The sequence below is a fragment of the Anser brachyrhynchus genome, assembly GCF_964034855.1.
Source record: "Anser brachyrhynchus genome assembly, chromosome: 3".
NCBI classification, from domain to species: domain Eukaryota; kingdom Metazoa; phylum Chordata; class Aves; order Anseriformes; family Anatidae; genus Anser; species Anser brachyrhynchus.
In genome coordinates this window covers 19,929,807-19,944,735 of record NC_137696.1, presented here as the reverse complement: position 1 = coordinate 19,944,735, position 14,929 = coordinate 19,929,807, and the positions used below count along the sequence as shown (strand labels likewise).

At 38.8% G+C, this 14,929-nt stretch overlaps 1 protein-coding gene across 1 annotated transcript in view; it reads right to left on the bottom strand.

The window, feature by feature from the left end:
• Positions 1–4,999: 4,999 nt before the first annotated feature.
• LOC308191497 (uncharacterized protein) overlaps positions 5,000–14,929 on the bottom strand; it is a 55,509-nt gene continuing 45,579 nt past the window's right edge. The window contains exon 3 of the mRNA XM_080583948.1: positions 5,000–6,169. The gene's annotated coding sequence lies outside the window, so the exon portion shown is untranslated. The remainder of the gene's footprint in view (positions 6,170–14,929) is intronic.

Genomic DNA, 14,929 nt, shown 5'->3' with positions numbered 1-14,929 from the left:
CTCAGGCTGGGCTATAGCCTATGCTGCTGTGACACTGACTTTTAAGTTTCTACAATTTTCATATCTCCCTCACTCGTATTTGTTGCCATTTCAGTCCCTGAAACTGTCTGGACTTAGTAAATGCAGAAAACAGTTTTACATCAAATATATGCTCCCTTTTCTGGAGCTCCTGTCTTCTAAGTTGTGTCTCTGGGAACTTAAACGATGACACACAGACAGGTCTCCTTAAAAATGATGAAGTATGACACTCAAGCAGGCTGCAACTGTCACTGGGTCAGTAAGGATTTTCATTGCTCTAAGATCTTCTGTGAGTAGATCATTTTTGTATTTATTTTTATTTGTTAATCTGGCACCCAGTTTTAATGCAGGTGACATGTTCTTTTCACAATAATACTTAACTGAAACCATAACTAGCTGAAAACACAATGTATTTCTTAAAAATATGTTTTGCCTCTGAATACTTGCTTTATTACTTTTCATAGATCTTGCATTTACTTCCTATTTATAAAAACAAACAAACAAACAAACAAACAAAAAACCAATGAGCCAAAGAGAACAAAGAGAAGAGCCTGAACAAGCACATTTGTTCATGGGCCCTCTACAAGCAGAATCAGGGAGCAGCAGGAACAAGGTTTCCTCCATCTGGAAGCTAGTTGATGGCCCTGACCAGTCTCCCATGGGTCCTCCCCCCAACACCTCCCCATGACTCAAGAGCCCGATTGCAGCTCAGTCCAGGACTGTAAGTTCCTTGACCATTTATGCTGTAGTTGTGCTGGTATCCAGTCCTGCATAGACCTTAGGTTTATGTTGCAGCCTGGTTTCTAGCCAACCCTCTGTCCTAGTCTACTGCTGCTATGGGCTGGACAGCCTGGCTTGACTTTGGCCATGGTTTACCACTTGTGGTTCTGGCTATGGACCCTGCAGCCAGCACCCAGTTCTGCCAGCTCCACTCAGCTACTGTGGGTCTGCACCCAATCAGCAAGGTGGCCTGAAGTGGGCACTGCGGTTTCTTAGGAGTGTCCTATGTGTTGGCTAAATACCAAATTAAATCACAGAATCACAGAATGGCTGAGGTTGGAAGGGACCTCTGAAGATCATCTAGTCCAACCCCCCTGCCAAGCAGGATCACCTAGAGCACATTGCACAGGATGGCATCCAGGTGGGGTTTGAATATCTTCAGAGAAGGAGACTCCACAATCCCTCTGGGCAACCTGTTACAGTGCTCTATCACTCTCACAGTAAAGAAGTGCCCCCTCATCCTTTTCCATTCTGTCTAATAAAGAGTTATTCCTTATTTTAGGGAATAAGTATGGACAAATTTGGACTGAATGACTCTGAATGGCTCCTTTTACAGTATCGACTCGAAATGTAGTCATAAACATGTTCCAGTGATTATTATTATTGTGTATATTTTTCCCAGTTATTAACCGCAGTGTAACAGGAAAATCTCCATTCTGTATTTCTTGACCTTTCTAGATGACAGAAAAATAAATCTTCTCTAGAGGCCCTACTCACTTGCTGAGAGCTTTTGCCAACAGTTACCAAGCTTAGTGCCTAAGTCTACAAACTTGTACATATATGCATGTTTTGAATATTGGTGTTTGCATCCCAATTAGGAAGTAGGTCCTGTTCAAGAATAAGCAAGCAGTTGTGTAAGTAATACATCTAACTTTATTACTGCCAGTGATGTCACTTACTGAAGCATTGCCCTTTGCTAAGTTCTTATTTGCAAAAAAGAAAAGTAGCTGCCCATTATAAATATACTAAAACTTTTAGATGAAGAAGCCTCTATACTTGCGTCTGTTTTAGAAATAGCTATTTTTTTTTCTAGTTTAAAACAGATTTTTCAATTAACAAATTCACAGCTTCCTTTCAAACTTTACTTTTATTAATGTTATCATCCTTGTTGACTAAAAGTCAGAAGATGGTTAAATCAAATGAATCAAAAAATTATATCTAAGTGATATAAATACTAGTGCAGAACACTCCTTTTTGACAAGCAGGAAAAGGATCTAAGGTATAAGAATTTTACAAAGTGAATTACAAACTGTTTCATAATGAAGTCTGGCCAGTCAGCCAATTATCCATTAATCCATCTGTGCATTCAGGAATAAAAATAAAATTAAGTTTGGGTACCACAGAGAAAATCAGAAAGGCTAAAGCCCAGCATGAGCTCAACCTGGCAATATGGTAAAGGATAACAAAAAATGTTTTTACAAGTATATTAATGGCAAGAGGAGGGTCAAGGAGAATCTCTATCCTTTACTGGATGCAGGGGGGAACATAACTACTGAGGATAAGGAAAAGGCTGAGGTTCTTAATGCCTTCTTTACATCAGTCTTTACTTATCAGACCACTTATACTCAGGGTACTCAGCCTCCCAATCTGGAAATCTGGGATGGGGATCAGAAGAAACCCCCCAAAGTTCAGGTGGAAATAGTCAGAGACCTACTGCTCCACCTGGACTATCACAAGTCCATGGGGCCAGATGGGATCCACCCAAGGGTGCTGAGGGAGATGGCAGATGTGATTGCTGAGCTGCTTTCTAACATCTATCAGCAGTCATGATCATCCAGAAAGGTCCTGGATGCCTGGAGACCTACTAATGTGGTGCCTATCTATAAGAAGGGTCATAAGGAGGACCCGGGAAACTACTGGCCTGTCAGCCTGACCTTGGTGCCAAGAAAGGTGATGGAACAGGTCATCTTGAGTGTAATCACACAGCATGTGGGACAACCAGGGCATCAGACCCATTCAGCATGGGTTCATGAAAGGCAAGTTGTGCCTGACCAGCCTCATCTCATTCTATGACTGGGTGACCTGCCTGGTGAACGAGGGAAAGCCTGTTGACGTAGTCTATTTAGACTTCAGCAAAGCCTTTGACATGGTCACCCACAGTATTCTCCTGGAGAAGCTGTCAGCCCATGGCTTGTACATGTACACTATTTGCTGGGTTAAAAACTGGATGGGTGGCCATTTTACAGATGACACCAAGTTGTGGGGAAGTGTCGATCTGCTGGAGGGTAGGAAGGCCCTGTAGAGGGATGGGTCGATGGGCAGAGGCCAATGGGATGAGGTTCAACATGGCTAAGTGCTGGGTCCTGCACTTTGGTCACAACAACCTCATACAGCACTACAGGCTTGGGGCAGAGTGGCTCAAAAGCTGTGTAGAGGAAAAGGATCTGGGGGTGTTGGCTGACTCTCACCTGAACATAAGCCAGCAGTGTGCCCAGGTGGCCAAGAAGGCCTACAGCATCCTGGCTTGTATCAGAAATAGTGTAGCCAGCAGGAGCAGGGAGGTGATTGTCCCCCTGTATTCTGCTCTGGTGAGGCCGCACCTCGAGCACTGTGTTCAGCTTTGGGCCCCTCACTACAAGAAGAACATCGAGGCCCTGGAGTGTGTCCAGAGAAGGGCTACGAAGCTGGCGAGGGGCCTGGAACACAAGTCCTGTGCGGAGCAGTTGAGGGAACTGGGGTTGTTTAGTCAGAAGAAGAGGAGGCTCAGGGGAGACCTCATTGCTCTTTGCAACTGCCTGAAAGGAAGTTGTGGGGAGCTGGGGGTTGGCCTAGCATATAACTAGCAATAGAACAGAGGGAATGGCGTCAAGTTGCACCACGGGAGGTTCAGGTTGGAAATTAGGGGACATTTCTTCTCAGAAGGAGTAGTCAGGCATTGGAACAGGTTGCCCGGGGAGGTGGTGGAGTCACTGTCCCTGGGGGTGTTTAAGGAAAGGTAGGACATGGTGCTTAGGGGCACGGTTTAGTGGGCGATATCAGTGGTAGTGAGATGGTTGGACCAGATGATCTTGGAGGTCTTTTCCAACCTTAACGATTCAATGATTCTATGAACTGGAAACATATCAGTATTTTCTAGGCTTTGCTTATGCGCTATGACAGAACAATGGTCGCTATGACAGAATAATGGTCTGAACTTGCAAATGAAAAGTCCAAGCAGTTTCCAGCTACACCATGGAACCCCTTAAAGTCCCCCATAGAATCACAAATATTCTCTAATGTAATGCAAATTTAAAAATGCATTCTGCATCTTTGGCAGAAGAGATGATATTCTACTTTCCTTTGAAATATTAAAGTAGTCCTTTTGTTCCAAGGATCTTAAAATATTTTTTTCAAATACTAACGAGACTTTGAGGCACTCTTCTGGTTCAGGTATAAAAAAGATTGCAAATGAAATTGATGACAGTGAGATCCTGACTCTCAAGTGCCTCTTAAATCATTGAGATGATGATGACCTGTCTTGTTTTCAAGTTCCTGAGAGAGAAAGAGAGAGAGAGAGGTGGATGTATCCCAATATTTCTGTTACTTTTCAGTTTACTTGGTCCAAGTCTTTCTTCTGTTACTGAGACTCAATAGAGCATTTACAGGAAAATCCATGTCTGAAGATTATAAGGCTATGTTGCTGAATTCTCAGTCAACAGTCCTTTCCAGAAATACTGATTCCCTTCTTCTTATATACTGAAAAAGCAGCAATTATAACAGGGGATCATGTTTTTAAAAAGTGCCACTGGTTAAGATTTCCCAGCACTAATATAAGTAGGCAAAAATCCTTAAATAAACATATACTGTATTTAGATATCATAAGCCTCCAGTCTGTCTTCTTAGAAAGACATGAGTTCTTTCTGGAAATGTATGAAATGTATTCTATTCGGAGATAATCTCCTTTTTGTTGCACAGATTTAGACTATTTCACTTCCTCTGCTGTTTTTTAAGTAACGTGTTCTGGTACAAAATATTTGCAAAATCTAGGTGAGTTATCTTACAGATTTGTGTGTGGAGGGGTGGGAGTTCTTTGGAAGACAGGATATAAAAACAACCACTTAAATTAGTGACATATATAAATATCTGTACACAATATTCTTCTCTCTCCTTTATACCCACAGAAACAGCTAGATGCCTAGTGCCCACAGCCACCTCCAGAAATGTTTTGGTTCACATTCTGGTATCCTTGTGTCAGATGATGAAAACTTTAACTTCCTAGCACTTAGGTTGTGAAGCTGATTTTTACAACACAAACCTAAGGTCATAATACTTCAGGCATTTTTGGACACTGGAAAGGTTTTGGATTCTTCAGCCAAATATAGTGTTTATACTTCAGTCAACTGTCTTGGTGATCATGGACATCCTTTCTGCCTGTTTCAATGGCATGCAGTTGGCATTATATTTCTCTAATTCTGTTAGCATTAAAGAAACACGGAGATTCAGGGTAACCTTGCCCCTGGGAGGATAAATATAAGCACAACTTTGTTACAACTGGCCAATGCAGAAAAGTAAGACAAGGATTAGAAGTACACAACTTTGCATGTAGTGATTGTTTCTTTGAAATTTTCTTGGAGTGACATTGACATAGGATATTCCCTTGCCTTGGGGTAAAATTTATTCCTAATGAAAAACAACAACAACAAAACACACACACACACAAAAAACAACCAACCAACCAAAAAAAAAAAAACAACCACAAAACCCAACTCTGTTCTTTTATAAGGATATATACATATGTACCCAGCATATGAGTACTGAACGTACATGACCGCATATATGCTTATGAGTGTATTTATACATGCATCTGACTAACTGTATCTTCCTGGGGCAAGGTAAAAAGGGAGTAGAGGTTCCTTTTAAGTTTTAAATCACAATCTTGTCAGATTGTTGATCAGTCTCATAGAAGTTTGCCTTATATCGGTGAGACTATGACTAGTGCAATAACGCAGTGTTTGGCCCTCTGAACATAAAGCAGTTTGCATACAGCCAAAAGACAACTGCTGCCCTTTGTCTGCACTTCAGGTGATATTGGTAATGTGTTTTGCATTCACCTTTGAGTTGCCCATCGTAAAGGAAACAAACTACATTTTTGTTGTTACTTCTTTCAAGTGATTCCCCAGCTGTTAGTGGTTTGGTATACTGAAACTTCAGCATCCAATGCAGATGGAAAATAATGGGGGTATATTATCTCTGAATTTTTGGAGTGCAGAAAAACATAGATGGTGCTTTTTTTTTTTTTGGTGTGGGCTGATTCATATGGGACCACGTGTGTAACAGCCCTGCTGTTATGTAATGGTCTGCCCACACCATATCACATACCTTCCCATCTTGCCTGCCTTTCTCATCAGCCTTGCAATTAAGTCTGGGCTGATCCTTTCTGGCAGCTCACCATCTGCAAAACAGGAAACACTGGCTTTGCTGTGATTTCACACTTCTCTTGATTAACCTCATTTACGTCTGAGAGCCTTTAGGAGAGCCATATAACACATGGTGGCTGCAGCCACATTTTCTTTGGGGACAAACAGGCAGAAAGGCAACAGTGATGGAGTACAATCTGGAGTACGCAATAGTGCTGTCTGAACCTGTTAGCTTCTCTTATACTTCAAAGACTGTGTGTTATGAAATGAATGGTCTAATTTCAAGGCATACAACTCTACCTTCCTAGAGGGAATTGCACATATTGCTTTATGACCTTGCAGCCTACTTCCTAGTGGATAAGCACAACTGGAAGGATGAGGCTGGCCCAAGCTCTGCAAGCAGCAGCTTCTATTTTAAATGGCAATCACTAGAAAATCAAATTTTCTCTAATTGCCAGTGTTTCTGTAGATCGCTTTCTACTAGCCAAGCTGCAAGTCCACAGCAAGGAGTGTATTAAGTATTACTGTCAATTATCTGGCACTGTTACTTCCTAAGGCAGGCAGTACTGAGAACCAACTTCCCAATAAGTTTTGTTTGTTGGTTTGTTTTCTTCAGATGTTTCTACAGTCAAACCACATTTTTCTTCTTCTTTTAAGGTTGGTAAGGAGCTATTCTGACCATTCAGTTTGCTCCATACCTTAGTAAGAACCTCACTAGGTAACTGTCAAATCCCCTTTCTATCTCATGCTGACTCTCTAAGTCATAGCTCTGCCTGTAAGGAGATTTGTGTCTTTTCAATGAAAGATCCTGTGAAAAGAAATAACTACTGCTTCATTGCTGAATTTGTTCCATTTATTTTCAATATAAAAAAATACACATCATTTCTTGTTTAAGATTGTGTAACTTCCTAATATATAAATACTAGTCTTTTCCTAATATGTAGAATGAAGCACATAGCTTTTATTTATACAAACTTTTGATTCACTTTGCTGGTCTGACAGTAAGCTTCCCTCAGATGGATATGATTATGACAACTGCTTCTCTTCCCATCTTATTTTAACTTTTCTTAATTTTCTCTTTCTACTGCGAATCTCCTTGCTCGGTTGCCCTAGCTCATCATCATGGCCTTTTCCTATAGGAATAGGAGAGTTTCTCTTTAGCATCACAACTCTTATATAGTGTGTTTTGCAAATGTAACACACTACAATAACTCATTAGACCATTTTGGTCTTCTAGACAGATACTGGCTACCTTAAACCTCTTTCACAGTCTTTGCTTGTGATTCTGTCTCAACCCATCAAACTGTATCACCAATCTAATGAAGACTGGGGTGCAGAAACAGCATTTTCCATATCAAGAATGTGCTTTTATTTTGACCTCATGAACTCCCTGAAGTTGTGGGTGAGAAACTTACAGAGGTTTAAACCTGATTCCCTTTGATAGTGTATTTTCAGGATATTTTTTAAGTCTCAGGTTATTTCCAATGTCTCCAAGACATTATTCTCATCCAACAGCTTGTCATCTTCCTGCCTTAGCTTTTGATACTACCTGTAACTGTGTTTTTCCCTGTCCATGCAATTCCTTTTATGACACTAATGCTTATCTGATATTGAGTGCTTCTAACGTTACTGGCTCTGCTCTAAAGGTTGCTGGGGTTTATACTTTAAAAAAGTGTACAGTGGGTTTGAAATATTTTTGTAGGGACCAAAGTAAAAAAATATACTGGAACTCCATAGAAAATGGCCAGAGGAAAAAAAAAAAATAAAAATATTGTGATTTGGGGACTACATCTGAGATTAGAGACTGGTAGTTTTCATAGTGACATGATTTTTTAAAAAAAGCATAATAATATGAAACAGTGTTTTAATTACATCAAACTGAAACATAATTTGATGTGTGTATATGAATATGGTAAATAGATGTGATCAGGACCCTGTAGTGTTTCATTATTGAGTTATGCCATGTAAAACATGCATAAGAACTCATAGTGAACAAGTATTCCCGTAATAATTTTCTTTTAAGCTATACTCAAGCAAATGTTGTCTTCTGGAACCCCAGGAAATTCTCTATAGCTATCTATATGTAGATCCGCATATTGGTGGAGAGTAAGATGTTCAAAATCAGAAGACAAATATCTACTTGTAATGTAGTCACTTAGAGATACACTGAAATTTGCTATATGCCTCAAATACTAAATTCATTGGAGCTATCCATGTTAAAAAGACAAAATTCTGTCTTTACTGACAATTATATTTATGGATACAATTAAATTTATGCATACATGAGACTGTGATTATAATTTGTGAGAGTCCCTTTTTATGTTAAAGCTATCTTTATTGAATTATATTATAGTCTGCATAAGAAAGGCTGTTACTTTTAATTTCAGCAGTTCATAATCATTTTAGGACAACAAAAACTTCCCTTAGTACAGGAGTAACTTTTATGAAGATCATAATATGTATAAAAACATAAAAGGACACCAAGTGTATCATGTTATCATACCTGTGAATAGCCTGTTGCATCAACCACTTCTGAAACATGCTTTGCATTGGTGACTCCATTATTTCTCGACAATGTGAGATTGCATCAGAAACCTTACTAATAACCAAAAGTGAGGCTCTGCTTTGAGTCATTAGTCTGTTCTCCAAACATGAGAGAATTTATGGTAGAAAAAACAGCCAATACAAACAGAAGAAAAATTATTTTAACACACAGTCCACAACAAAATGTTGATGTTAGTAGGGTGGAAAAGAAAGGACGATTCCACAATGGGGCAATGCCTAGTCATCTGAGTCTTCATCATGTGAGAGTTTGCATTGCCTAATATGATTATCTGTGTAAAGGAAAGTTCCAGGGGCAGGTCTGTATTTTTCTGTTGCTCCAGAAGACAAACATAATTTCTAAATCTTCTCCATGCTTAAAAGATGCTGTGCACAAAGTGTTTCAGAGTGTTTCAGTGCATTTAAAGCCTACTAGGTAGACTCGGTATACACTGTAACTGAACTACCGAAGACTTAAAATCTGGGGAAGTTTCTGCCTTCATGGAAGGATGGGAAAAAGAACAAGATGTTCCTAGGTTAGTTTCTCCTTAACTCTACTCTTGGATCTAGCTCTTAAACAGGCTAGATGGTGACCTGATGGTCACCAAAATTATTAGAGAATCATAGAATCATAGAATCATCTAGGTTGGAAGAGACCTCCAAGATCACCTAGTCCAAACTCTGACCTAACACTAACAAGTCCTCCACTAAACCATATCACTAAGCTCTAAATCTAAATGTCTTTTAAAGACCTCCAGGGAAGGTGCCTGAACCACTTCCCTGGCAAGCCTATTCCAATGCCTAACAACCCTTTCAGTAAAGAAGTTCTTCCTAATATCCAACCTAAAACTCCCCTGGTGCAACTTTAGCCCATTCCCCCTCGTCCTGTCACCAGGCACGTGGGAGAATAGACCAACCTCCACCTCTCTACAGCCTCCTTTAAGGTAACTGTAGAGTGCGATAAGGTCACCCCTGAGCCTTCTCTTTTCCAGGCTGAACAATCCCAGCTCCCTCAGCCGCTCCTCGTAAGACTTGTTCTCTATTAGTTGATAAACTAAATTTAAAGGATACCTAGAACTGTTAAAAGTACAAACAAGGCTAAAAGTCCAGGCAAAAGCAGAGGAAAGAGCAAGGGTAAGAGTTCATAATACATAAACAGAAGCAGCAATTAAAGATAAGAGATTAAGCCAGACCCAGGATCACAGAAAGCTAAAATGGGAACAGAAACTTATATAGCAAGAAGGAATCAGACATAGTTGGGTGAAAAACAGAACAGGAGGATATATCATAATGCAGACCCAAGAGGAACAAACAGAAACTGGAAATAGTCACGCAGTATCATAGACTACCATGACATGAATCTGTGCTTGATAAACAGCCTTCTGGACAGTAGTAAGCATCTCTTCCTACAAATCTTGCCTCCACTAGACCATCAGAATTGTGGAAACACAGCTTACCAAATTAAGGGATACTTTCTCAGTTCAAGCTTGTGATCTGTAAATGCTATCTCTCATTTTACAGACACATTGTGAAAATAATATAATCAATGTTTAATAATGGAATCATAGAACCATGTAGATTGGAAAAGACCTTCAAGATCACCTAGTCCAACCATCAGTCTGACTCACATCACTAAACCATGTCCCTTAGTGCCATGTCCACAGATGTCTTAAATACCTTCAGGAATGGCAACTCCACCACTTCCCTGGGCAGCCCGTTCTAATGTTTGACCACCCTTTCCATGAAGAAATTCTTCCTAATGTCCCATCTAAACTTCCCCCAGTGCAATTTGAGATAATATTCTCATGTTCTATCACTTGTGACCTTAGAATAGAGACTGACACCCACCTTGTTGTAACCTCCTTTCAGGTAGTTGTAGAAAAGAATGACCTCTCCCCTCAGTCTTTTCTTCTCCAGAATAAAAATGATGTAGTAGATCACTTATATTTTCCTGTTGGAATACAGGACCTTCATCTCACTCCCTGTCACTGTCTTCGAACTCAGGGGATTGGGTACCCTGAGACCAACTGGTCTTACTAATAAAGACTGCTGTCCTTCTATGATGGACAAGCCTTAGCAGCCTCTCTCATGAGAACAGCCTGGTGGGCATCTCCATTAACCTGGGATTTCCCTGGCTCAGAAAAGAGCCCTGTACACCACGATCCACCACCCTGAACATCCACACAGCCGAACTGACCGTCTCCAGAGCAGCCTGCCTTGCCATGTGATGTGTGTGACAATTTACGAAATGCTATACAGAAGAGTATCATAGAAAAATCTGTGTGAAAAGTAATGCCAGATTTCTGAGCTGGATTTGAGTAGCATGCAGTAAATAAAGCACTTCAAACAACAAGGATAACACCAAATATTGACTAGCTGCTCAGTAAGTGAGCCACATCCATATTGTGCCCTGAGGCAGGCATTCTGTTGGAAAAACAGTGTGTGCTCATGTAATTAAAGAGTATAGCATCATACACCCAAACAGGGGGGTTAGAAATAATTGGCACTACAGACTGCAGTCTGGTATTTCATAACTTTGGAGTTTTTCATTTTACAGCTTTAGAGATGGTCATTTATAATGTTGCACACTGATCACAGTAAAGCACCTGAGTATCTGGAATGGCTGTACCTCTCTAAGTTTCAAAAGTCTTGTGAGGATGAATAAATTGTCATATTTCTTCTATTTATAATGGGAAACATCTCATGTTTTCTTCCCCTTGTTCTGAAAATGTCAGCAAGATTTAGCTGATTAATGAACAGTTGAATTACCTATTTGTTTTTTAGATTAAATAGTCTGCAAATAAGGTAATACAATACCTTGTAAAATTAACTACCAATTCATATTTTTATATACATTCAAACTATCTAATCTAATTTTAAATATATATACATATATATACACACACACATATGAAAGCTTGGCTTGGAAAATGTGGGTAGTTATATTGTCTACTATTTTGTTTTGTGCTAATGAGATTAACAGGGAATTGTTTTACTGACATTTTAATGTAAAGATCACATGACCTCCAGTATTAATTATTTCCATGAGCTAGTTCGCAAATGAGTCCTTCAGGGCCTGTGACATCTAGGAGTAAATTAATCCTCTGAGTTTTATATGATTGTTGGATAATATTTTAGCTGAGCCATTAATTTTGGAAGTTCTAGTCTTCCATAGTTTTTACAGGCAAAGGTTTTAAAACATCTCTGTAACTCTGTTAGCCTTGTGACCAACTTAAAATGAGACATATGGACCGTAGTTTGATGGAAAGACTTTAATATTTCCTAGACGACTGTTTCCTTGCTTTAATTCCAACCAAAGCAAGACAGAACGATACAAGGTTAGCACTGCAAACTGTGCAGTATATGTTGATTGCCTTTAGCAATTGTCATAAATCATAAAAGAAGAAGAATTGAGATAATATAGTGGAAAAAAATATGGGTGAATTGGAAAAGCATTGTTTTGCATACAATTATTTTTTTTAATATCTGATAGTAAAAGAAAAATTGACACTTGTCTGCTTGATAAAACAATGAATTACTGATATGAACTGTAAAAGGGGCAAAAATCTGCAGTTGTAAAAAAAGTGCAACAAAGCCTAAAAGTTGCATTAAATGCTGCAAAGAAGTACATTCCTTGGAATTTTAAGATGATAATATATTAATTGTGATCCCAATCATAATTCCCTGGATGGACCACCCACAGATCCTGGGTTATTTGGGGATTTTTTTTTTTTTTTTTCATCAGAACCAATAATTTATGAGCATTTTTAGGTCATCACAGTGCTCAAATTGGTGCAACAGAGACTTACACTATGTTGTATCCTTTGAAGACAGACAGATTAATATCATCCATGTGCATGCCTATATACTTTTATAGAGTCCTACTTAACTCTTACTGTACTGGATTTAACTTCAGTTAAATAACAGTATTGGGAACAGGCAATATGTACCACCAGTGACCAGCCTGTGTTAATGACTAGTGAACAATTCATTGAGCAATGCCACAAATACTGTGCTAATCATGGTTCTGATACTCTTTGAGACACTGACAGTGGCTGATAAGTAATGCTAAGCCCACTGGAGCAGAGTCATTTAGAGATGCAATGCCTATTTGCTGTCCAAACTCTCAAAGGTTAGAAAAACTGCACCTAGCCTTCACTTTCGATTTGACTGATGTTCCTAGTGATACTTTCTCCACATAAATAGATTGACTAATTGTTTCATTACACAATTATTCACAAATGATTATAGGCCATTTATTGTAAACTCTATGCTTTTTCACGAAGTGAATTAATCAGCCATCATTCTTGTTCTGAGACACAGGGAAAACAGATGGCTACAGCATATACGGTAGGAAAGACTGTCTCTTGCCTCTGCAGCCTAAATGTCTAGTCTGTCAAGAAAATTAGTTTATTCTGCCTCTGATTTACTTGAACTTCAGCTATTTTGCCTCCAAACTGCACAAGAATATAGAAGTTTTAAATTCAGATTTTGCATTCATGCATTTGAAAGAAAGGGATTGTTTCCATAAGAAAGCAAATTACAATTTCTACACCTAACTTAGATAGCTCGACTGATAAAATATTTCTCTGTATGTTTGAAAAAACAAAACAAACAAACAAACAAACAAAACTGAATGCAAAAGGAATCTGCCTAAGAAGTCATTGCTGCAAAAATTCAGATTTTTTTTGTCTCTGTTTTTGAGGATTAATGTTGATCATATTTGTGTGTTTTCATGTTCTAGTGATCTTATTAAGTTCATTGGATTTTCCTCGGTTTTAGAATGCTGCTTTTGAGCCATATCTAATATAGAATATGGACCTGCTTCTGATGAAGCCAACTGTCTAGGTTTATTGTTCAATTATGTCTCCTCAGTTACCACACCAAGGAGAAAATCAGAGGCACACTAAAAAAAGCATTGTATTAACTGGGTTTTCAGTGAGACTGAGAACAGCTCTGTCTCTTCACTTCATCTTCTGAGACAGTTGTCATCTGAAAAAAACAAGTCCTTCCAATACAGTTTCCTCATCTCTCTCTGGCCAGGCTTTGTTATTGGGCATTAAAAGAACTAGTGATATAAAAGGCTGTAGCTGTTGTCCTTTAGCCTTGGAGCACAAAAACCACAAGCCTGCCTTTTGCTGGTCCTTGTTCTGAAGCACAAGGTGATGCCAGCCTCACAGTCAACCTTCCTTGGCAGCAGTGGGATCACAAATAGAGACTTTTTTTTCCCTTTTCTTATTTTTTCCCCTATTTTCATATTTATCTTCAGAGGATTGTAGGATTGTGCAGAGATCAAATTGTAAAGGAAATAAATTATTTAGTGGCATTTGCCACTCCCATAGAAGAAAGAGGCATTCTTTATTGAGATCTGTACAGTGAACAAAACAGCACATAGTTTGATATTGGTGTACTTCCAGTATGCCAGTGTTTCACATTCTTTTTCACATTTGTAAAAAAAAATATGTGTTCTGCAGTGCAGCCCTGCTAGTGTTAAACTTCCAGACAGTTCATCAGAATCACTTCATTATAATGCATTGATTCATAAGGTAAGAACAACCCTCAAAGAAGGAGACAGTTTCACTCTGACAGATGAAGTATAATGGGCAACATCTCAGCTCTCAAAAATTAAGTGTATATCATTGCAAAACAAAGAAAATATATTTTAAGTTTATTTTTCCATGTAGAGAAGTGTCAGGTTTCATTCTGGTGCTTAGATTATGGCAAATTTATTTTGGGACCACGTAAGACTAAAAGGTTTCTGCTCTGTTCTCCATCTTGCATTTGCTCCAAAGGACAGAAACTTTTAACCCAGAATCCTTTTATTTCAGTGAATTCTGAGCAAAATCAAATTATATCTAAACCAAGTTCAGAAATTTCTAGATCCCCTTAAAATGGAATTTTCTGCTCAGCTACATTTATTATTACATTTAAATATATAATTCATTATTACATTATTATACTATTATTTAAAGATAAGGAACAAGGCTGTTTTGAGCAATGACCTATACAAATTGCAGAATGCTGTTAGGCAGCTTGCTTATAGACATTGCTACAGAGATATGACATGGCAGAATCCTCTTTTCCGTTTCTACATCGGGTCACACATTTTCGACATTTTTTTTCTGTCTGCATCCTCCAAACAATTGCCAAAGGACTTTTACAAAGAAAATAGATGTAGCTTTATAAATACAAGTAGGTCAGTTCTCCAGTCCCTCCCCTTCTAGTATTTGAGCACGCTTGCAGTTTGCTAGCAA